The following is a 25953-nucleotide window of genomic DNA, read 5'->3' on the forward strand; positions in this document are numbered from 1 at the left end:
ATCTCCTAATTGCATACGAATCTGGGGGTAACCACTACGCAAATCAACTTTGGAGAACATACTAGAACCACTCAATTCATCAAGCATATCATCTAAACGAGGTATAGGGTAACGATATCGAATGGTAATATTATTAATAGCTCTACAATCAGTACACATGCGTGAAGAACCATCTTTCTTAGGTACTAAGATAATAGGAACAATACATGAGCTAAGAGACTCACGAATGTAACCTTTATCTTGGAGAACCTGAATTTGTCGCTGAATCTCTTTGGTCTCTTCAGGATTGGTACGGTTGGGCAGCGAAGCTCCTGGAATCAAGTCAATTTGGTGTTCTATCCCACGAATAGGTGGTAATACACGTGGAACATCTTGAGGAAATACATCAATGGATTTCTGCAAAAGGTTAGCAACCGTAGGTGGCAAATAAGGAGGCATATCCTCAAATGAAAACAGAACTTCGTTGCAAATAATAGCATAGCATTGAGTATTGTTCACATCAAGATCAGCAATATCAGATTTGCTAGCAAGAAAACAAGGATTTTTCAAACGAATTTCAGTATCATGATTTGAATCAGATTTAGAATTAGTCTTATGTGGCACAAAATCTGCAGCAACAATCTGATTTTCACTCTTATGTTTCTCCTCGTTTTTTACTCTACTAGCTCTAGCAAGATCATCTTTTAATATTTGTTCAAGAGTCATAGGTTTGAGACCAATTTTCTTTCCATCATGCATAAGAGAATACTGATTAGTTTTACCATTATGAATAGATTCTCTATCAAATTGCCAAGGTCTACCAAGTAACAAAGAACAAGCTTGCATAGGTACAACATCACAATCAACAAAATCAGAATATGACCTAATACTAAAATGCATACGTGTAGTTCTTGTTACCTTGAGCTTCCGAGAGCTCTCAAACCATTGAATGTAATATGGATGTGTGCGCTGTCTTGTAGGTAGAGAAAGCTTCTCCACCATATCAACGCTAGCCAGATTATTGCAGCTCCCTCCATCAATGATGATCCGTATAGCTCGCTCTTTTACAACGCCTCTTGTTTGAAATAGATTGTGGCATTGATCATGCTCAGATTTGCTCAATCGCACGCTCAACACACGTTGTGCAACTAAGCTCTTGTACTGATCAGCAGTGTCAGCTTCCATTACCTCCATCTCTCTCCCAGAATCAGAATTGGCACCATCACGTGCAGTAATAAGGGTTAATGTATCTTCATCAAAGTCACTTGCAGAATCATATTCTCCATCCTCACGCACCAACATGACATGTTTGGTCCTGCATTCTCTTTCTATGTGACCAAAACCCAAGCATTTGCGACACTGAATGTCGCACGTCTTCCCCATAGAAGCCATCGAAGAGGAACTCCGAGGAGGACCAGCAGATGGTGGTGGATTAGCAGCCGGTGGCGCTCATGATGCAGACGCGGTGTACTTGGAGGTAGTAGGCGCTGGTGCAGCCCCACGAGATGGTGGTGCTGATTGTCGTGGAGACCACGACGATGTACGACCTACAGAAGCATTAGCTCATCTCCATGGTGGTTGATGATCATGCACTTCATGTTCAGCTTTGCAAGCAAGATGAAACAAACGAATAATAATGTTGTACTCCTTATAGTCTAAAATATGCTGAATCTCTTTATTCAAACCACCAAAGAAATGTGCAAGCATAGCTTCATTATCCTCTACAATACCACTGCGAATCATGCTAGTTTGCAATTCTTGATAATAGTCTTCTACATAATTTTTTCCTTGTTCTAAACGAGATAATTTTTTAAGCAAATCACGCTGATAATGTGGAGGAACAAAACGAGTACGCATAGCAAGTTTTAAACCCACCCAAGTAGTAGGAATATTAGCATGATGTACTCTGCAATGCTCAGACCACCAAATAGATGCACAATCTGTGAACTCACAAGTAGCAGCACTAACACGCAAGTGATCAGGGTATTTCAAACATACAAAGCGTTGTTCTACTTCCAATTCTCATGTAAGATACGAATCAGGATTATATCTACCCTCAAATGGCGGAATATTCAAGTTCAGTTTTGCAACATGATCATCATCATGTACCAGCCATGGAGGTGGGCGAGCGTTGCGGTTCAGTTGTCGTAGACGACCAGGTGCAGGTTGTTTGACTTCCTCGCCATCCAGCATGTTCTCATCTACCCGCTCGTCCTTGTCCCCTTCATAGTCTTCGTATCCTTCATAAGAAGGCGCGTCAGGTGCGGCTTCTGCCGCAGGAGCGGTACCCGCAGGCACCTCCGCACGAGGAACACGGCGTGCGCGTCGTCGCACGTTGTCACGAGGTGGCGGCAACCGAGTCAAGATCTCCTAGAACTTGGCGTCGAGCTTGGAGTTGAAAGCTGCCTCGAGGCCATCCATCTTGTCCAGCGCGTCGGTGAGTTTTGCGTCCACGTCACCAATGTGCGCATCGACGTTGCGTGCATGCCCGCCCAAAAGGTGGGTGGAGTGAGCATGCAACTCCTCACTCGTCATCTTGGCTGGGTCAACAGCGGCCGGTGTAGGTCCTGTCATGATTAGTATGCAAAAAGCACAAATGTATATGCCTACAAACTACGGAATATGGTGGTTCACGCAAAATTTGTCAAGCAAAATACAAAGCTCTTACAAGTTCTTACCAAACAGGAGGAAGGTGATACGGCAACCAACGAGGATCAGCATCTCCAAAGATTGCCAAAGCGATTACCAGATTTCGACACAATGCACGTGGAGACAATATGTAGAGCTGTAGGAAGGCTAATATGGTAGCAAAATAGTAATTGTCAAAATAGCAATGCAGTATTGAAAGTATGCTCCACAACGGTACTGTGCTGGTCCTAGGCTAGACCGTACTAGAGACGCGAGCCTAGAACACTAACAAGGTCACGGCGCGGCACACAATGCAGGATGTAGAGATATGTGGTTGCGGTTGGCTCCAAGAAGCACAAAGTACTAGCTCAAAAGCAAGATATAAGTGAGGAACACAGTAATTTCCGGGTAGTAAACTTAAAGGTTAAAAATCTCAACCTTCCCGTCGTTTTTTGGAAATTCTGAGAGTTCGGAAAGCCGTATAACGACAAAGTGGTTGTGACTGGATAGAACTTTTTCTCCCGGCGATTTTGAGTGGTCGAATGTCGAAAACGGAGTTCGTATGCAGAAGTTATCCTCGATCAAAGTTTGCTATCCAAAACTGCCCAATTCGGACTAAAATCGACTTGACTAGTGGAAATCGTGGGCAACCCGATTTGGATGCAGAATTGCCTTTTTTTGCAAATTTTTTTTCACTAGTCTTTACCGGCGACCAAAACTAAGAGGGAAAAACAATGAAACCTAATTCTACAAGGACTCTGTCGTGGCAGAGAAACAACACGAATTTGTGTCGCGGTAGAAAACAGGGTGTATGGCAGATGTATGTCATGGTGGCGAAAACGATCTGGTGGATGTATATGGCACTGGCGGAAGTATATATGGTGGGCGTATATGGCAGTGGCAGAAGTATATGGTGGTGATGTTCTGTGAGCGATGCGAGTATGCGGCGGCGGCGTAACTACTATGACCAGAACTCGAAACTCTAATGGAACTAGACGTTAAGGCCAGCAACTCGACACGAAGATGCAGACACAAATTCAACTATGCAAAACTGAAAAGCCAATGCAAGGCGTGGCAGGGGCTATGGGACGGATGATCTAAATCTAATATATTTTTGGCTTTTTCGTGGGTTTATGGGTATGAAGGAAGATGCAATCTACACTAGGAAAACTGTAAAATCTCACCGAGCAACCTGAAATCTGATACAACTTGATAGGGCTAAGGAGGCCAATCTTTCGATGAGACATGGATAAATCGATTTGTTGGTGGAGTTCGTGCTTGCCGATCCGACTACACGTGCAAAGCTCGTGCTCCAATGCAATCGCTAGGACAATCTCCGGGAGTTACTGATCTTGCGGAAGCACGATCAGCCTGACCAGCGAGGGTCTTAATTCCTACCTGAAATCGAGAACAAGTAATAACTACTGATGAAATCAGAATATTGCGGATATAGATGAAAGCTTTATTGAAAATATGGGATTCCGAATAGTCGGTCTTGTTCTGGACGTTGACCTCAAAAGAAGTACACGAGAGTTGCAGCAATGGCCAACTTTTAGTATAATCAAAATCCGAGTCTAAACGTGACGGCTATGGGGATATTTAAAGGAGGAAAAGGTGGGGTTTCGGCCAGCCACATGTATGGTGGCCGAACCAAACCTTAGAAGGCCTTTCCCCCTTCAATACGGACTCTAAAAAGTGGCTGACTTAATTCTGCGAAAATGACATGGGCCTGGCCCAAAACTAAAGGTGACGCAACACCATATTATGCTATGGACGAAATTACGAAGTGGAAAACTCTATATTTCGTCCATGTCTTCATCTCTTCTTATGGTGGCTTCAAAGTTCTGAAATATCCACTTGTGGCGTCCTCTTCAATCCTCCAATGCTTGCTGCCATCTCCTCCATGTGTGATCATGCTCCAATGCTTGTCCTCCTCATCCATGCTAGTCCATCATTCCTAAGAGTAACAAACATATTCTCATGTATGTGGGAAATAGTTCCAACAAACGAAAGTACCTGATAGTTAAGTTGTTTGGCACGAGCTCGAGTGATTGGTCCTTGTATTTTTGTGGATGTAGGTACAACGGTTGTATCAATAGATGGGATGTCCTCATCACCAATCCAGAGAAAATACAGGCTATGTTGATGATGATAAAACCAACCAAGCTGAAAGAGATACAACAGCTGACTGGGCGAGTCGCAGCTTTGAGTAGATTCGTAGCAAGGTTGGGGGAAAAAGCGCTGCCATTTTACAGGCTCATCAAGCAAGGAGAAAAATTGGAGTGTAATGAGGAAGCAGACAAAGCTTATGAGCATCTGAAGCGAACTATTTCGACACCACCAATACTGGTGGCACCCCGAGAAAAAGAACGCATGCTGTTATATATCGCGGCCACACCTCAGGTGGTCGGCATAGTCCTCGTGGTAGAGCAAGAAGAAGAAGGGAAAATTCACGGGGTTCAGCGGCCAATATATTTCCTCAGTGAAGTTTTGTCGCCATCCAAACAGCGTTACCCGCAATATCAGAGGTAGGCCTATGGAGTTTTCATGTCAGCACAGAAATTAAGGCACTATTTTTCGGCACACCCGATAATAGTGGTCAACGAGGCACCTCTCTCAAACACACTAAATAATCCGGAAGCCACATGACGTGTCTCCCTATGGGGAATCGAGCTTTCCCCTCGGGACATCACATATGAAGAAAGAAAGGCAATCAAGTCGCAAATTTTGTCGGACTTTGTGGCAGAGTGGATGGAACTCCAAAATACATGACCCCCAGATTTATCGAGTACATGGCATATGAACTTTGAGGTCCAAGAGATTGGAAGGAGCTGGAGCAGGCATGGTACGTATCTCACCGCAAGGTGACAAGATGAAGTACATATTGCGGATGACCTTCCCCAATGCATCAAACAATGAAGCAGAATATGAAGCCCTTATTTATGGGATGAAGATGGCAAAAGCATGCGGCACGACTTGCTTAAAAATATTTGGCGACTCCCAGTTGGTGTCACAACAAGTGATGAATAAATGCGATGTAGTCAATGACAACATGATACCATACAAGGAGGTGTACAATGAACTCGAGAAAACCTTCGATGGATGTGAGGTTAACCACGTGAGCAGGCTCAGCAACGATGAAGCCAATGTTTTGGCAAACATTTGCTCGCAGTGCCTTCCCATACCACCTGGAGTTTTCTGGGAAGAAATCAGTGAAAGATCAACCGAGGCGAAGAATGTACCGAAGCAGCCAAAGAAAAAGGAGAAATCCAAGAAAGACTCGGGGGCTCCAGCAGCTCCAGAAACACATACATCGGAAGATGAGGAAGAACCAGAGGAGCTCATGATGATCCAAGTTCCCTGGATGCAGGTATACTTCCCATATATCACAAAGAAATAAATACCCGAGGATCCGGTGGAAGCGAGGCGAGTTATTCGATGATCCAAGGCGTTCACCGTGGTGAAGGGAGAACTATACAAACGAAGCATATCAGGAGTGTTGAAAAGGTGCATCACACCCGAAGAAGGGCGAGTTATACTGAAGGACATACACGAAGGAGTATGTGGCCACCACGCAAGGAGTGGAGCAATAGCAGCCAAAGCTTTTCAAGCAGGATTTTATTGGCTGACAGCAATAGAGAATGCAAAGGACATAGTATGCACTTGCGAAGCTTGCCTGATATTTGCATCTAAGCCTCACTCTCCGGCAGCAGAATTAATGCCCAATACCATTGGCATGGCCTTTCACACAATGGGGGCTATACATGGTAGGGAAATTGCACAAGTCCTGGCCAGGAGGACACATGTATTTGCTCGTGGCTGTCGATAGATTTACCAAGTGGATCGAAGCAGTACCAGTAACTTCGGCAGACGAAACATCAGCGGTGAACTTCATCAAGGGGATAGTTTTTCGGTTTGGCGTCCCCAACAACATAGTTATAGACAATGGAAGAAATTTCACCTCCTGAGAATTCAAGGACTACTGTGAAGGCATGGGCATCAAGCTGCAATTTGCATCGGTGGTGCACCCGCAAACCAATGGGCAAGTCAAGAAAGCAAACGGCCTCATATGCAATAACATTAAGAAAACATATGTTAGCACCACTTGAGAAAGCACGACACACCTGAGTCGACGAGCTTCCCTATGTGTTGTGGACCTTACGAACAACGCCGAACGTAGCAACTCAAGAAACGCCGTTCTTTCTGGTCCATGGAGCTGAAGCAGTGCTTGATACGTCTCCGACGTATCGATAATTTCTTATGTTCCATGCCACCTTATTGATGATATCTACATGTTTTATGCACACTTTATGTCATATTCGTGCATTTTCTGGAACTAACCTATTAACAAGATGCCGAAGTGCCGATTCTTTGTTTGCTGTTTTTGGTTTTAGAAATCCTAGTAACGAAATATTCTCGGAATTGGACGAAATCAACGCCCAGGGTCCTATTTTGCCACGAAGCTTCCAGAAGACCGAAGAGGAGACGAAGTGGGGCCACGAGGTGGCCACACCCTAGGGCGGCGCGGCCCCCTCCTTGGCCACGCGGCCCTGTGGTGTGGGCCCCTCGTGCCGCCTCCTGACCTGCCCTTCCGCCTACTTAAAGCCTCCGTCGCGAAACCCCCAGTACCGAGAGCCACGATACGGAAAACCTTCCAGAGACGCCGCCGCCGCCAATCCCATCTCGGGGGATTCAGGAGATCGCCTCCGGCACCCTGCCGGAGAGGGGAATCATCTCCCGGAGGACTCTACGCCGCCATGGTCGCCTCCGGAGTGATGTGTGAGTAGTCTACCCCTGGACTATGGGTCCATAGCAGTAGCTAGATGGTTGTCTTCTCCCCATTGTGCTTAATTGTCGGATCTTGTGAGCTGCCTAACATGATCAAGATCATCTATCTGTAATTCTATATGTTGCGTTTGTTGGGATCTGATGAATAGAGAATACTTGTTATGTTGATTATCAAAGTTATGCCTATGTGTTGTTTATGATCTTGCATGCTCTCCGTTACTAGTAGATGCTCTGGCCATGTAGATGCTTGTAACTCCAAGAGGGAGTATTTATGCTCGATAGTGGGTTCATGTCTCCGTGAATCTGGGGAAGTGACAGAAATCTCTAAGATTATGGATGTGCTGTTGCCACTAGGGATAAAACATTAGTGCTATGTTCGAGGATATAGTCACTGATTACATTACGCGCAATACTTAATGCAATTGTCTGTTGTTAGCAACTTAATACCGGAGGGGTTCGGATGATAACCTGAAGGTGGACTTTTTAGGCATATATGCATGCTGGATAGCGGTCTATGTACTTTGTCGTAATGCCCAATTAAATCTCACAATACTCATCATAATATGTATGTGCATGGTCATGCCCTCTTTATTTGTCAATTGCCCAACTGTAATTTGTTCACCCAACATGCTGTTTATCTTATGGGAGAGACACCTCTAGTGAACTGTGGACCCCGGTCCAATTCTCTATACTGAAATACAATCTACTGCAATACTGTTCTACTATTTTCTGCAAACAATCATCATCCACACTATACATCTAATCCTTTGTTACAGCAAGCCGGTGAGATTGACAACCTCACTGTTTCGTTGGGGCAAAGTACTTTGGTTGTGTTGTGCAGGTTCCACGTTGGCGCCGGAATCCCTGGTGTTGCGCCGCACTACATCCCGCCGCCATCAACCTTCAACGTGCTTCTTGGCTCCTACTGGTTCGATAAACCTTGGTTTCATACTGAGGGAAAACTTGCCGCTGTACGCATCACACCTTCCTCTTGGGGTTCCCAACGGACGCGTGTTGTACGCGTATCAAGCTCTTTTTCTGGCGCCGTTGCCGGGGAGATCAAGACACGCTGCAAGGGGAGTCTCCACTTCCCAATCTCTTTACTTTGTTTTTGTCTTGCTTAGTTTTATTTACTACTTTGTTTGCTGCACTAAATCAAAATACAAAAAAATTAGTTGCTAGTTTTACTTTATTTGCTATCTTGTTTGCTATATCAAAAACACAAAAAAATTAGTTACTTGCATTTACTTTATCTAGTTTGCTTTATTTACTGTTGCTAAAATGGCCACTCCTGAAAATACTAAGTTGTGTGACTTCACAACCACAAATAATAATGATTTCTTATGCACACCTATTGCTCCACCTGCTACTACAGCAGAATTCTTTGAAATTAAACCTGCTTTACTGAATCTTGTTATGCGAGAGCAATTTTCTAGTGTTAGTTACGATGATGCTGCTGCCCATCTTAATAATTTTGTTGAACTATGTGAAATGCAAAAATATAAAGATGTAGATGGTGACATTATAAAATTAAAATTGTTCCCTTTCTCATTAAGAGGAAGAGCTAAAGATTGGTTGCTATCTCTGCCTAAGAATAGTATTGATTCATGGACTAAATGCAAGGATGCTTTTATTGGTAGATATTATCCCCCTGCTAAAATTATATCTTTGAGAAGTAGCATAATGAATTTTAAACAATTATATACTGAACATGTTGCACAAGCATGGGAAAGAATGAAATCTCTGGTTAAAAATTGCCCAACCCATGGACTGACTACTTGGATGATCATCCAAACCTTCTATGCAGGACTAAATTTTTCTTCGCGGAATTTATTGGATTCAGCTGCTGGAGGTACCTTTATGTCCATCACTCTTGGTGAAGCAACAAAGCTTCTTGATAATATGATGATCAACTACTCTGAATGGCACACGGAAAGAGCTCCACAAGGTAAGAAGGTAAATTAGTCGAAGAAACCTCTTCCTTGAGTGATAAGATTGATGCTATTATGTCTATGCTTGTGAATGATAGGACTAATATTGATCCTAATAATGTTCCGTTAGCTTCATTGGTTGCACAAGAAGAACATGTTGATGTAAACTTCATTAAAAATAATAATTTCAACAACGATGCTTACCGGAACAATTCTAGTAACAACTATAGGCCATATCCTTATAATAATGGCAACGGCTATGGTAATTCTTATGGGAATTCTTACAATAATAATAGGAACACACCCCCTGGACTTGAAGCCATGCTTAAAGAATTTATTAGTACACAAACTGCTTTTAACAAATCTGTTGAAGAAAAGCTTGAGAAAATTGATATACTTGCTTCTAAAGTCGATAGTCTTGCTGCTGATGTAGATCTTTTGAAATCGAAAGTTATGCCTAATAGGGATATTGAAAATAAAATTACTACTACAGCAAATGCCATCCAAGTTAGAATTAATGAGAATATAAGATTGATGGCTGAACTGCGTGCTAGGTGGGATAGAGAAGAAAATGAAAAACTAGCTAAAGAGAAGAATGTAGCTAAAGTTTGGACTATTACCACGACTAGTAATGCTAATGCTACACATGTTGCTGCACCTCCTACTATTAATAATAAAATAATTGGTGTTAGCAATGTTTCCACTTCTAATGCAAAGCGCGAGAAACTACCTGAAACTGCTAAAACTGCTGAAACTGCCTGTGATAAAACTGCTGAAATTTTTTCCAACATTGGGGATGATGATCCCATTGCTTTAGATTATAATGGTTTGAATTTTTATGATTGCCACATCTCTGAAGTTATAAAGTTCTTGCAAAAACTTGCTAAAAGTCCTAATGCTAGTGCTATAAATTTGGCTTTCACGCAACATATTACAAATGCTCTCATAAAAGCTAGAGAAGAGAAACTAGAGCGCGAAGCCTCTATTCCTAAAAAGCTAGAGGATGGTTGGGAGCCCATCATTAAGATGAAGGTTAAAGATTTTGATTGTAATGCTTTATGTGATCTTGGTGCAAGTATTTCTGTTATGCCTAAGAAAATTTATAATATGCTTGACTTGCCACCACTGAAAAATTGTTATTTGGATGTTAATCTTGCTGATCATTCTACAAAGAAACCTTTGGGGAAAGTTGATAATGTTCGCATTACCGTTAAAAATAACCTTGTCCCCGTTGATTTTGTTGTTTTGGATATTGAATGCAATGCATCTTGTCCCATTATATTGGAAGACCTTTTCTTCGAACCGTTGGTGCTATCATTGATATGAAGGAAGGTAATATAAAATATCAATTTCCTCTCAAGAAAGGTATGGAACACTTCCCTAGAAAGAGAATGAAGTTACCTTTTGATTCTATTATTAGAACAAATTATGATGTTGACACTTCGTCTCTTGATAATACTTGATACACACTTTCTGCGCCTAGCTGAAAGGCGTTAAAGAAAAGCGCTTATGGGAGACAACCCATGGTTTTTACTACAGTACTTTGTTTTTATTTTGTGTCTTGGAAGTTGTTTACTACTGTAGCAACCTCTCCTTATCTTAGTTTAGTGTTTTGTTGTGCCAAGTAAAGTCGTTGATAGAAAAGTTCATACTAGATTTGGATTACTGCGCAGAAACAGATTTTTTGCTGTCACGAATCTGGGCTGTTTTCTCTGTAGGTAACTCGGAAAATTATGCCAATTTACGTGAGTGATCCTCAGATATGTACGCAACTTTCATTCAATTTGAGCATTTTCATTTGAGCAAGTCTGGTGCCTCGATAAAATTCGTCAATACGAACTGTTCTGTTTTGACAGATTCTGCCTTTTATTTCGCATTGCCTCTTTTGCTATGTTGGATGAATTTCTTTGATCCATTAAAGTCCAGTAGCTTTATGCAATGTCCAGAAGTGTTAAGAATGATTGTGTCACCTCTGAACATGTTAATTTTTATTGTCGCTAACCCTCTAATGAGTTGTTCTAAGTTTGGTGTGGAGGAAGTTTTCAAGGATCAAGAGAGGAGTATGATGCAACATGATCAAGGAGAGTGAAAGCTCTAAGCTTGGGGATGCCCCGGTGGTTCACCCCTGCATATTCTAAGAAGACTCAAGCATCTAACCTTGGGGATGCCTTGGCATCCCCTTCTTCATCGACAACATTATCAGGTTCCTCCCCTGAAACTATATTTTTCTTCCATCACATCTTATGTGCTTTGCTTGGAGCGTCGGTTTGTTTTTGTTTTTGTTTTGTTTGAATAAAATGGATCCTAGCATTCACTTTGTGGGAGAGAGACACGCTCCGCTGTAGCATATGGACAAGTATGTCCTTAGGCTCTACTCATAGTATTCATGGCGAAGTTTCTTCTTCGTTAAATTGTTATATGGTTGGAATTGGAAAATGATACATGTAGTAAATTGCTATGATGTCTTGGGTAATGTGATACTTGGAAATTGTTGTGCTCATGTTTAAGCTCTTGCATCATATGCTTTGCACCCATTAATGAAGAAATACATAGAGCATGCTAAAATTTGGTTTGCATATTTGGTCTCTCTAAGGTCTAGATAATTTCTAGTATTGAGTTTGAACAACAAGGAAGACGGTGTAGAGTCTTATAATGTTTACAATATGTCTTTTATGTGAGTTTTGCTGCACCGGTTCATCCTTGTGTTTGTTTCAAAATAAGCCTTGCTAGCCTAAACCTTGTATCGAGAGGGAATACCTCTCATGCATCCAAAATACTTGAGCCAACCACTATGCCATTTGTGTCCACCATACCTACCTACTACATGGTATTTTCCGCCATTCCAAAGTAAATTGCTTGAGTGCTACCTTTAAAATTCCATCATTCACCTTTGCAATATATAGCTCATGGGACAAATAGCTTAAAAACTATTGTGGTATTGAATATGTACTTATGCACTTTATCTCTTATTAAGTTGCTTGTTGTGCGATAACCATGTTCACTGGGGACGCCATCAACTACTCTTTGTTGAATTTCATGTGAGTTGCTATGCATGTTCGTCTTGTCTGAAGTAAGAGAGATCTACCACCTTATGGTTAAGCATGCATATTGTTAGAGAAGAACATTGGGCCGCTAACTAAAGCCATGATCCATGGTGGAAGTTTCAGTTTTGGACATATATCCTCAATCTCATATGAGAAAATTATTAATTGTTGTTACATGCTTATGCATAAAAGAGGAGTCCATTATCTGTTGTCTATGTTGTCCCGGTATGGATATCTAAGTTGAGAATAATCAATAGCGAGAAATCCAATGCGAGTTTTCCCCTTAGACCTTTGTACAGGCGGCATAGAGGTACCCCTTTGTGACACTTGGTTAAAACATGTGCATTGTGATGATCCGGTAGTCCAAGCTAATTAGGACAAGGTGCGGGCACTATTAGTATACTATGCATGAGGCTTGCAACTTGTAAGATATAATTTACATGATACATATGCTTTATTACTACCGTTGACAAAATTGTTTCATGTTTTCAAAATCAAAGCTCTAGCACAAATATAGCAATCGATGCTTTCCTCTTTGGAGGACCATTCTTTTACTTTTATTGTTGAGTCAGTTCACCTATTTCTCTCCACCTCAAGAAGAAAACACTTGTGTGAACTGTGCATTGATTCCTACATACTTGCATATTGCACTTATTATATTACTCTATGTTGACAATATCCATGAGATATACATGTTATAAGTTGAAAGCAACCGCTGAAACTTAATCTTCCTTTGTGTTGCTTCAATGCTTTTACTATGAATTATTGCTTTATGAGTTAACTCTTATGCAAGACTTATTGATGCTTGTCTTGAAGTACTATTCATGAAAAGTCTTTGCTATATGATTCACTTGTTTACTCATGTCATATACATTGTTTTGATCGCTGCATTCACTACATATGCCTTACAAATAGTATGATCAAGGTTATGATGGCATGTCACTCCAGAAATTATCTTTGTTATCGTTTTACCTGCTCGGGACGAGCAGAACTAAGCTTGGGGATGCTGATACGTCTCCGACGTATCGATAATTTCTTATGTTCCATGCCACCTTATTGATGATATCTACATGTTTTATGCACACTTTATGTCATATTCGTGCATTTTCTGGAACTAACCTATTAACAAGATGCCGAAGTGCCAGTTGCTGTTTTCTGCTGTATTTGGTTTCAGAAATCCTAGTAACGAAATATTCTCGGAATTGGACGAAATCAACGCCCAGGGTCCTATTTTGCCACGAAGCTTCCAGAAGACCGAAGAGGAGACGAAGTGGGGCCACGAGGTGGCCACACCCTAGGGCGGCGCGGCCCCCTCCTTGGCCGCGCGGCCCTGTGGTGTGGGCCCCTCGTGCCGCCTCCTGACCTGCCCTTCCGCCTACTTAAAGCCTCCGTCGCGAAACCCCCAGTACCGAGAGCCACGATACGGAAAACCTTCCAGAGACGCCTGATGTCTACGCCCCCTCCTTTTCCTGTAGACAGTGTTGGGCCTCCAAGAGCAGAGGTTTTTTAATTTTCACATCAAACAATCCATGTTTTAAATCAGGAAATAGCATAAGAAGCTCATTCTTGTCCATTATGCCAAACTAGTGTAAACAAGAAACAAAAAGATGCAATTGCAGGATCTAAAGGAAATAGCTTCGAGTACTTACAATGCGCCGGAAAATAGCTTAGTAGCCGAGATCCGGAGTGTGAGTACCTTTTACCTTTCCTCCCCGGCAACGGCGCCAGAAAATAGCTTGATGTCTACGCCCCCTCCTTTTCCTGTAGACAGTGTTGGGCCTCCAAGAGCAGAGGTTTGTAGAACAGCAGCAAGTTTCCCTTAAGTGGATCACCCAAGGTTTATCGAACTCAGGGAGGAAGAGGTCAAAGATATCCCTCTCATGCAACCCTGCAACCACAAAGCAAGAAGTCTCTTGTGTCCCCAACACACCTAATAGGTGCACTAGTTCAGCGAAGAGATAGTGAAATACAGGTGGTATGAATATACGGATGAACCTCGCTGCCCACGGGGGTAGCTGCACACCCCTTCACCATCCGACACGTACCCAATTGGTCAAACCTCGTTTACCAACCCTGCGTGTCCTTAAAGGAAAACTTAGCGCTAATCAGCGTTCTTTACAGACTAAAGTAAAAAAAGAAGTGTTTCTTCCCCAACTCTCTCAACGCGCGTCCACCGGGAGGAACTCCCCACTCGTTCCTCGCGACCGGCGGCGCCGCCGGTTCTCGTGCCTCCATCACCCTCTCCGAGCACCTCCATCGCCCCTCTCCCAAGCGCCCCGACCTCCATTGCCCCACTCTCGAGCGCCTAGATGGCCACAACACCGGCAGGGAAGAGGCCGCAGCGTCCCACGGTAGGGAGACCAGCGGTGGCGCCACCGCGTGACGCCCTCAACGCCGCCGGCTACGAGATGCACCACTCCGCCATTGTCGCCCCCTTGAGCTCCCACAGCCTCGATTTTGGCTCGGTGACTGGAGTTGCAGCACAAGCTAGCTCGCGGGCAGACGAGGCGCGACGGTGGACACTTGGGCGTCCGCGTCGGGATCTTGGGCGTCCACCATTGCCGCCCCCTTGAGCTCCCGCAGCTCCCCTTGTAGTCTTCATGGCTGGTTACTTGTTCTAAGCAAAGGTTTCTGGCTAGCCGTCTCGGAGCCCATACCCGCTCCTGATTTGGGCGTGGTGGCGGGCGGCTCTACTGCTTCGTGCCGCAGTGGCGCTGAGCTATCCTAGCAACGAGCGATGGCAGGAGATATTCAACGCTTGACGGCGGCGAGCTGTCGATTTTTGGTCGGCGGAGCGGCCGGACGGAAGAGCGATTTGGCGGCGTTTGATTCTAGGCCGGCGGCGGCAACACTAGAGAGGTGGGGATTTTTATTCGAGCGGTGGGCTCTGGCCAGCGGTGGCGACTTTTATTCTGAGATTAGCTACTGTGGTTACTGTATCGCTCGTGTGACACGGTCAAAGGGGAATAAAAAAAGTACGAATCTTTGGGCAGATCTGACGGTAACACATGCATGCGCAGCTACCTCCGTGGGTAGCAAATCCACTCTCATGAATATATAGTAGCAGTAGCAATGGCACCAGAAAAGTGCTTTGCCCAGGACAGTAAACAAGCAGTAGTAACGCAGCAGTAGTAACGCAGTAAAACAGTAAACAAGCAGCGATAGCAGTATTTAGGAACAAGGCCTAGGGATCAGACTTTCACTAGTGGACACTCTCAACATTGATCACATAACAGAATAGATAAATGCATACTCTACACTCTTGTTGGATGATGAACACATTGCGTAGGATTACACGAACCCTCAATGCCGGAGTTAACAAGCTCCACAATTCAATGTTCATATTTAAATAACCTTAGAGTGCATGAAAGATCAACAGACTAAACCAAGTACTAACATAGTATGCACACTGTCACCTTCACACTATGTAGGAGGAATAGATCACATCAATACCATCATAGCAATAGTTAACTTCATAATCTACAAGAGATCATAATCATAGCATAAACCAAGTACTAACACGGATGCACACACTGTCACCATTACACCGTGCAGGAGGAATAAAACTACTTTAATAACATTGCTAGAGTAGCACATAGATAAATTGTGATACAAAATACATTGCAATCATAAAGAGATATAAATAAGCACTTCACTATGCTCTTCATAACAGTGAATAAGTATTCTGTGAAATATAGCCTAAGAGACCCACACGGTGCACACACTGTCACCTTTACACACGTGGGACAAGGAGTCTCCGGAGATCACATAAGTAAAATTCACTTGACTAGCATAATGACATCCAGATTACAAGCATCATCATATGAATCTCAATCATGTAAGGAAGCTCATGAGATTATTGTATTGAAGTACATAGGAGAGAGATGAACCACATAGCTACCGGTACAGCCGCGAGCCTCGATGGAGAACTACTCCCTCCTCATGGGAGCAGCAGCGGTGATGAAGATGGCGGTGGAGATGGCAGCGGTGTCGATGGAGAAGCCTTCCGGGGGCACTTCCCCGTTCCGGCAGCGTGCCGGAACAGAGACTCCTGTCCCCCAGATCTTGGCTTCGCGATGGCGGCGGCTCTGGAAGGTTTCTGTGGGTTTCGTCGAACGTATCAGGGTTTTCGCGACGGAGGCTTTAAATAGGCGAAGAGGCGGCGCAGGAGGGTCGAAGGGGTGCCCACACTATAGGGTGGCGCGGGCCCCCCTGGCCGCGCCGGCCTAGGGTTTGGTGGGCCTGTGCCCCCTCTCTGGCGGTTCTCGTGTGTTCTGGATGCTTCCGGGTAAAATAGGAACCTTGGCGTTGATTTCGTCCAATTCCGAGAATATTTCTTTACTACGATTTCTGAAACCAAAAACAGCAGAAAACAGGAACTGGCACTTCGGCATCTTGTTAATAGGTTAGTTCCAGAAAATGCACGAATATGACATAAAGTGTGCATAAAACATGTAGATAACATCAATAATGTGGCATGGAACATAAGAAATTATCGATACGTCGGAGACGTATCAGCATCCCCAAGCTTAGTTTCTGCTCGTCCCGAGCAGGTAAACGATAAACAAAGATAATTTCTGGAGTGACATGCCATCATAAACTTGATCATATTGTAAACATATGTAATGAATGCAGCAATCCAAGACAATGGTAATGACATGAGTAAACAACTGAATCATAAAGCAAAGACTTTTCATGAATAGTACTTAAAGACAAGCATCAATAAGTCTTGCATAAGAGTTAACTCATAAAGCAATAAATCAAAGTAAAGGTGTTGAAGCAACACAAAGGAAGATTAAGTTTCAGCGGTTGCTTTCAACTTGTAACATGTATATCTCATGGATAATTGTCAACATAGAGTAATATAATAAGTGCAATATGCAAGTATGTAGGAATCAATGCACAGTTCACACAAGTGTTTGCTTCTTGAGGTGGAGAGAAATAGGTGAACTGACTCAACAATGAAAGTAAAAGAATGGTCCTCCATAGAGGAAAGCATCGATTGCTATATTTGTGCTAGAGCTCTTATTTTGAAAACATAAAGAGAGCATAAAAATAAAGTTTTGAGAGGTGTATGTTGTTGTCAACGAATGGTAGCGGGTACTCTAACCCCCTTGCCAGACAAACCTTAAAAGAGCGGCTCCCATTTTATTTTATTTTGGGTGGCACTCCTTCCAGCCTTTCTTTCACAAACCATGGCTAACCGAATCCTCGGGTGCCTGCCAACAATCTCATACCATGAAGGAGTGCCTTTTTATTTTAGTTTTATTACGATGACACTCCTCCCAACCTTTGCTTACACAAGCCATGGCTAACCGAATCCTTCGGGTGCCGTCCAACAATCACATACCATGGAGAAGTGTCTATTTTTGTTAATTAATTTGGGACTGGGAATCCCATTGCCAGCTCTTTTTGCAAAATTATTGGATAAGCGGATGAAGCCACTAGTCCATTGGTGAAAGTTGCCCAACAAGATTGAAAGATAAACACCACATACTTCCTCATGAGCTATAAAACATTGACACAAATCAGAGGTGATAAATTTTGAATTGTTTAAAGGTAGCACTCAAGCAATTTACTTTGGAATGGCGTTGAAATACCATGTAGTAGGTAGGTATGGTGGACACAAATGGCATAGTGTTGTTTGGCTCAAGGATTTGGATGCATGAGAAGTATTCCCTCTCGATACAAGGTTTAGGCTAGCAAGGTTATTTGCAACAAACACAAGAATGAACCGGTGCAGCAAAGCTCACATAAAAGACATATTGTAAACATTATAAGACTCTACACCGTCTTCCTTGTTGTTCAAACTCAATACTAAAAATTATCTAGACCTTAGAGAGACCAAATATGCAAACCAAATTTTAGCAAGCTCTATGTATTTCTTCATTAATAGGTGCAAAGTATATGATGCAAGAGCTTAAGCATGAGCACAACAATTGCCAAGTATCACATTATCCAAGACATTTTAGCAATTACTACATGTATCATTTTCCAATTCCAACCATATAACAATTTAACGAAGAAGAAACTTCGCCATGAATACTATGAGTAGAAACTAAGGACATACTTGTCCATATGCAACAGCGGAGCGTGTCTCTCTCCCACAAAGTGAATGCTAGGATCCATTTTATTCAAACAAAACAAAAAACAAAAACAAACCGACGCTCCAAGCAAAGCACATAAGATGTGATGGAATAAAAATATAGTTTCAGGGGAGGAACCTGATAATGTTGTCGATGAAGAAGGGGATGCCTTGGGCATCCCCAAGCTTAGACGCTTGAGTCTTCTTGATATATGCAGGGGTGAACCACCGGGGCATCCCCAAGCTTAGACTTTTCACTCTTCTTGATCATAGTATATCATCCTCCTCTCTTGACCCTTGAAAACTTCCTTCACACCAAACTTCTCATAAACTTCATTAGAGGGGTTAGTACATAATCAAAAACTCACATGTTCAGAGGTGACACAATCATTCTTAACACTTCTGGACATTGCTCAAAGCTACTGGAAGGTAATGGAACAAAGAAATCCACCCAACACAGCGAAAGAAGCACTGCGAAATAAAAGGCAGAATCTGTCAAAACAGAACAGTCCATAAAGACGAATTTTTAATAAATACTTCCGTGGCTCAGATCAGAAAACTCAAAACTAATGAAAGTTGCGTACATATCTGGGGAACACGCTCGTAAATTGGCATATTTTTCTGATTTTTCTACAGAGAAAACAGCCCAGATTCGTGACAGATAGAAATCTGTTTCTGCGCAGAAATCCAAATCTAGTATCAACCTTCGATTAGAGGCTTCACTTGGCACAACAAAACACAAAACTAAGATAAGGAGATGTTGCTACAGTAATAAACAACTTCCAAGACACAAATATAAAACAAAGTACTGTAGCAAAATAACACATGGGTTATCTCCCAAGAAGTTCTTTTCTTTATAGCCATTAAGATGGGCTCAGCAGTTTTAATGATGCACTCGCAAGAAATAGTATTTGAAGCAAAAGAGAGCATCAAGAGGCAAATACAAAACACATTTAAGTCTAACATGCTTCCTATGCAGAGGAATCTTGTACACAAATAAATTCATGAAGAGCAAAGTGACAAGATTAGGAAGATAAAACAAGTATAGCTTCAAAAATTTAAGCACATAGAGAGGCATTTTAGTAACATGAAAATTTCTACAACCATATTTTCCTCTCTCATAATAACTTTCAGTAGCAACATGAGCAAACTCAACAATATAACCATCACATAAAGCATTCTTATCATGAGTCTCATGCATAAAATTATTACTCTCCACATAGGCATAATCAATTTTATTAGTGATAGTGGGAGCAAATTCAACAAAGTAGCTATCATTATTATTCTCATCAAGTGTAGGAGACACAGTATAATCACAACAAAATTTACTCTCCATAGTAGGTGGCACAAGACCACTATCATTATAATCATCATAAATAGGAGGCGAAGTATCATCAAAGAAAATTTTCTCCTCAATGCTTGGGGGACTAAAAAGATCATGAAAACCAGCTTCCCCAAGCTTAGAACTTTCTATATCATTATCAACAATGGTGTTTAAAGCGTTCATACTAATATTACTACCAGCATGCAAATAAGATTCCATAGGTTTTTTAATTTTCACATCAAACAATCCATGTTTTAAATCAGGAAATAGCATAAGAAGCTCATTCTTGTCCATTATGCCAAACTAGTGTAAACAAGAAACAAAAAGATGCAATTGCAGGATCTAAAGGAAATAGCTTCGAGTACTTACAATGCGCCGGAAAATAGCTTAGTAGCCGAGATCCGGAGTGTGAGTACCTTTTACCTTTCCTCCCCGGCAACGGCGCCAGAAAATAGCTTGATGTCTACGCCCCCTCCTTTTCCTGTAGACAGTGTTGGGCCTCCAAGAGCAGAGGTTTGTAGAACAGCAGCAAGTTTCCCTTAAGTGGATCACCCAAGGTTTATCGAACTCAGGGAGGAAGAGGTCAAAGATATCCCTCTCATGCAACCCTGCAACCACAAAGCAAGAAGTCTCTTGTGTCCCCAACACACCTAATAGGTGCACTAGTTCAGCGAAGAGATAGTGAAATACAGGTGGTATGAATATATAGTAGCAGTAGCAATGGCACCAGAAAAGTGCTTTGCCCAGGACAGTAAACAAGCAGTAGTAACGCAGCAGTAGTAACGCAGTAAAACAGTAAACAAGCAGCGATAGCGGTATTTAGGAACAAGGCCTAGGGATCAGACTTTCACTAGTGGACACTCTCAACATTGATCACATAACAGAATAGATAAATGCATACTCTACACTCTTGTTGGATGATGAACACATTGCGTAGGATTACACGAACCCTCAATGCCGGAGTTAACAAGCTCCACAATTCAATGTTCATATTTAAATAACCTTAGAGTGCATGAAAGATCAACAGACTAAACCAAGTACTAACATAGTATGCACACTGTCACCTTCACACTATGTAGGAGGAATAGATCACATCAATACCATCATAGCAATAGTTAACTTCATAATCTACAAGAGATCATAATCATAGCATAAACCAAGTACTAACACGGATGCACACACTGTCACCATTACACCGTGCAGGAGGAATAAAACTACTTTAATAACATTGCTAGAGTAGCACATAGATAAATTGTGATACAAAATACATTGCAATCATAAAGAGATATAAATAAGCACTTCACTATGCTCTTCATAACAGTGAATAAGTATTCTGTGAAATATAGCCTAAGAGACCCACACGGTGCACACACTGTCACCTTTACACACGTGGGACAAGGAGTCTCCGGAGATCACATAAGTAAAATTCACTTGACTAGCATAATGACATCTAGATTACAAGCATCATCATATGAATCTCAATCATGTAAGGCAGCTCATGAGATTATTGTATTGAAGTACATAGGAGAGAGATGAACCACATAGCTACCGGTACAGCCCCGAGCCTCGATGGAGAACTACTCCCTCCTCATGGGAGCAGCAGCGGTGATGAAGATGGCGGTGGAGATGGCAGCGGTGTCGATGGAGAAGCCTTCCGGGGGCACTTCCCCGTTCCGGCAGCGTGCCGAAACAGAGACTCCTGTCCCCCAGATCTTGGCTTCGCGATGGCGGCGGCTCTGGAAGGTTTCTGTGGGTTTCGTCGAACGTATCAGGGTTTTCGCGACGGAGGCTTTAAATAGGCGAAGAGGCGGCGCAGGAGGGTCGAAGGGGTGCCCACACTATAGGGTGGTGCGGGCCCCCCTGGCCGCGCCGGCCTAGGGTTTTGGTGGGCCTGTGCCCCCTCTCTGGCGGTTCTCGTGTGTTCTGGATGCTTCCGGGCAAAATAGGAACCTTGGCGTTGATTTCGTCCAATTCCGAGAATATTTCTTTACTAGGATTTCTGAAACCAAAAACAGCAGAAAACGAGAGCGCACTTCGGCATCTTGTTAATAGGTTAGTTCCAGAAAATGCACGAATATGACATAAAGTGTGCATAAAACATGTAGATAACATCAATAATGTGGCATGGAACATAAGAAATTATCGATACGTCGGAGACGTATCAACGCCGCCGCCGCCAATCCCATCTCGGGGGATTCAGGAGATCGCCTCCGGCACCCTGCCGGAGAGGGGAATCATCTCCCGGAGGACTCTACGCCGCCATGGTCACCTCCGGAGTGATGTGTGAGTAGTCTACCCCTGGACTATGGGTCCATAGCAGTAGCTAGATGGTTGTCTTCTCCCCATTGTGCTTAATTGTCGGATCTTGTGAGCTGCCTAACATGATCAAGATCATCTATCTGTAATTCTATATGTTGCGTTTGTTGGGATCCGATGAATAGAGAATACTTGTTATGTTGATTATCAAAGTTATGTCTATGTGTTGTTTATGATCTTGCATGCTCTCCGTTACTAGTAGATGCTCTGGCCAAGTAGATGCTTGTAACTCCAAGAGGGAGTATTTATGCTCGATAGTGGGTTCATATCTCCGTGAATCTGGGGAAGTGACAGAAATCTCTAAGATTATGGATGTGTTGTTGCCACTAGGGATAAAACATTAGTGCTATGTTCGAGGATATAGTCACTGATTACATTACGCGCAATACTTAATGCAATTGTCTGTTGTTAGCAACTTAATGCGGAGGGGTTCGGATGATAACCTGAAGGTGGACTTTTTAGGCATAGATGCATGCTGGATAGCGGTCTATGTACTTTGTCGTAATGCCCAATTAAATCTCACAATACTCATCATAATATGTATGTGCATGGTCATGCCCTCTTTATTTGTCAATTGCCCAACTGTAATGTGTTCACCCAACATGCTGTTTATCTTATGGGAGAGACACCTCTAGTGAACTGTGGACCCCGGTCCAATTCTCTATACTGAAATACAATCTCTTGCAATATCGTTCTCTTGTTTTCTGCAAACAATCATCATCCACACTATACATCTAATCCTTTGTTACAGCAAGCCGGTGAGATTGACAACCTCACTGTTTCGTTGGGGCAAAGTACTTTGGTTGTGTTGTGCAGGTTCCACGTTGGCGCCGGAATCCCTGGTGTTGCGCCGCACTACATCCCGCCGCCATCAACCTTCAATGTGCTTCTTGGCTCCTACTGGTTCGATAAACCTTGGTTTCATACTGAGGGAAAACTTGCCGCTGTACGCATCACACCTTCCTCTTGGGGTTCCCAACGGACGCGTGTTGTACGCGTATCAGTGCTCCCGATAGAAATAGAACACAATTCTCCTAGAGTCGTGGAATACGAAGAAGCTTCACAGAAGGCGCTGGAGGATGATGTCGACGCACTTGATGAAGCAAGAGATTTGGTCCTATCAAGAGTAAGTGCATATCAACAAAATCTCAAAACTTATCACAGCCGACGTTTGCGGCCCAAGTATTTTGAAGTCGGCGATCTAGTCCTTCGACTCAAGCAAGATGCACACGAGAAATTCGAATCTCCATGGCTGGGACCACATATTATCACTGAAGTTATTTCGGGAGGAGCCTATCGACTGAAGGACAAGAAGACGGGCAAGGACGAACCAAACCCGTGGAACATTGCACAGCTGTGATGGTTCTATGCTTAGAGGGAAATCAATATAGTACCAACTTTGTAAACATACATTGTATCTGAGGAGCGCACAATTTTTCAGACGCACTCTTTTCCTTTCAGGGCACCGAGTAGGGCTGAAAGGTTTTTAATGAGGCGGGCTTGCGATGCTGCAATATAGCATGGTTGAAATAAAAATAGTGATGTCATATATTTTTCTCTTCAAAAGCAAGGCTCGGGGGCTCGAACCCGACAAACTTACAATATATTTGACTTTGAAACATTTATCAACTTACACGCCTTGGTTCCACAAAAACCTCGCGAAAAATAAAACATAGTCATGCTAGCCAAGATACTCGGGGGCTCAAGGGTAAGATCATAACACAATCAGAAGAACTTTCCTTGACTTTATAAAAGTCTCGCAGTAAAATTACAATATACACGACATATGTACATATAGAACTCTGCATTTTGGCTCAAAGCTAACACATTGAAGGAAAAAAGGAAAAAAAGAACTCCTATATCAAGCTGTCTATATTTATGTTTTCTCTTGAAACACGAGCATCTTGTGTGGATTCATCATACCGAAACTCCTTGAAAAAATAAGTGGCCACCCTAAGAAGCTCATCAATCATTTTTCCAGCGACAGGAGACACAGCCGCATTATGTTTGTCAACGTTTATTCTTCTCTTTGATGCCTTGAGGTAAAAAGTGTCGACAACCTTGCCAAAATCTAACTTTGAGTGGAAGATTTTCAACCAGATCAAGGCCACCTTGGCACCAGCAATCATCTGAGCCTTCACAAAGTCGTGGATACTGCACACATCCTTAAATTTTCCCATGAGCTCAGGAAGATTATCGGGCTGACGGTTCTGAGAAAACATGGCATTATACACCATGGCCAAGGTACTAGTGCAAAAGTCAAGAAATTCCCGAACTTGGGTGGCTCGGTCCTGAAATCGAACAATACGGTGAGTGCGGTCTTCATCTGCCCAAAATTCACTTTATTCACCTTGGCAAGTCGAAGAAGGCTTCAACTCGTGAATTAACCCTTTGTTCTTTGGCGGCAGCATCCAGAAACGAGCCTATAAGCAACATAAGGGAAAAACAATGTAGCACAAGGAGGGACACATGAAAATATAAAGCAAACAACAAAATAGAAATAATATACCAGCCATATCCTGACTTGCATCAGTCATCAAGTTAAGCATATAGCTCTCGCATTGAGCAGATAGCGCGGCGTTAGCAGTCGCGGATTTGTTCAATTCAAGAGCTTCCTGCACCAGATGAAAGACAGCTTGTTCGCGATCCGAGGATTTGCAGATTGATCCAGAACTGTCACAACTTGTTTCTTCATCGCCTGCAACTATTGTCGCAGATTTGCCATCTCTTGATGAATTGAGTCAGGACAAGACGAAACATCCAAGGAAACGTCGCCAGATAGTCTCGCAGAATGAGAAGTAGTGGGAGAAGCGTTGGAGGGTCCAGCTCCAGTATAGTTGTCAAAAACTAACTGGAAGACAAGAAAGTATCGACATCAACAATTCAGCAAGACACATTTCTCCATTCATATTCAGCACATTACATAAAGTGAGTCCTTACAAAATACGGCTCCTAGAGAGCCCATACAAATCATCGGGAGCAGCAAAAGGCCGTACGAGCAGTGCTAGCAAAAAGGAAACACGAGTTGGTCTACTTGATCTCCGTACGAGCAGTGCTAGCAGAAGCGGAGGACTTTGTGTTAAGGAAGGCGATGAGTTTCTTCGAGTAAGCATTGGCGTCCTTCACCAGGGCCTTCCACTTCTCTGAATTTAAACCCTTCGGAGCACCAGTCTCAGTCGACTTTTTGGCCGTTGGCCGCTAGAAGAGCGATGGTCCCTTCGACTCCTATCTTCAAGCTTGCTTGACTATAGGCCAAAGCTGGATCATCCTGCGCCATAAAATGTTGGGCAAGCTGGGAGAATATCTCGTGTTAAGTATCCTTCAGAAAGAAGTGCGGGAAGACGCGCTTCAATGCATTACGCGCGGAGGTTATGCATTTGCGAGCCAAGTCGCAGTTTAGCTCAAGAATGTCGAGAGAGTCCAGAAGATGGTCATCTGATTCTTGGCTCAAAGTATATTGCTCACCCATTTTCCCTGATGAAGAAAAGCAGGAGGTCGACAACACTAAAGATAATTAAAACAAGGAAAAACAGAAGAAAAAAGGAAAGAAAGTGTTACTTGAAAATCTTCGGGAGTGCGTTTTGAAGCACGTCACTATATTATTCTCGTGCTCGACCTGCTTGGCTTCCTTGTCGCTCAAAGCACCCTCGGTGGCTTGAAGCCTCTGGCGAAGATCTTTGACATCGGAATCATCCTTTTCAGCCTTCTCGCGAGCTTCCTCACTGGCTTTGATCTTAGTCTCCAGGTCATTAGCATGTTCCTCGGCACGACGCAACGTCTCTGGAAGGAAAAAGTAAGACAGGATGCAGAAACAAGATAAGAATATATAAAATGCAAGGAGCATCAAAGCTTTACCCC

The 25953-nt window shown here is 43.0% G+C and overlaps 1 pseudogene; it reads right to left on the reverse strand.

The window, feature by feature from the left end:
• LOC139835766 (uncharacterized) overlaps window positions 1-24332 on the reverse strand; it is a 47451-nt pseudogene extending 23119 nt beyond the window's left edge.
• Between the last annotated feature and the right edge of the window lie 1621 nt (window positions 24333-25953).

This window comes from Lolium perenne, chromosome 2 (genome assembly GCF_019359855.2).
Source record: "Lolium perenne isolate Kyuss_39 chromosome 2, Kyuss_2.0, whole genome shotgun sequence".
Classification (NCBI taxonomy): Eukaryota; Viridiplantae; Streptophyta; class Magnoliopsida; order Poales; family Poaceae; genus Lolium; species Lolium perenne.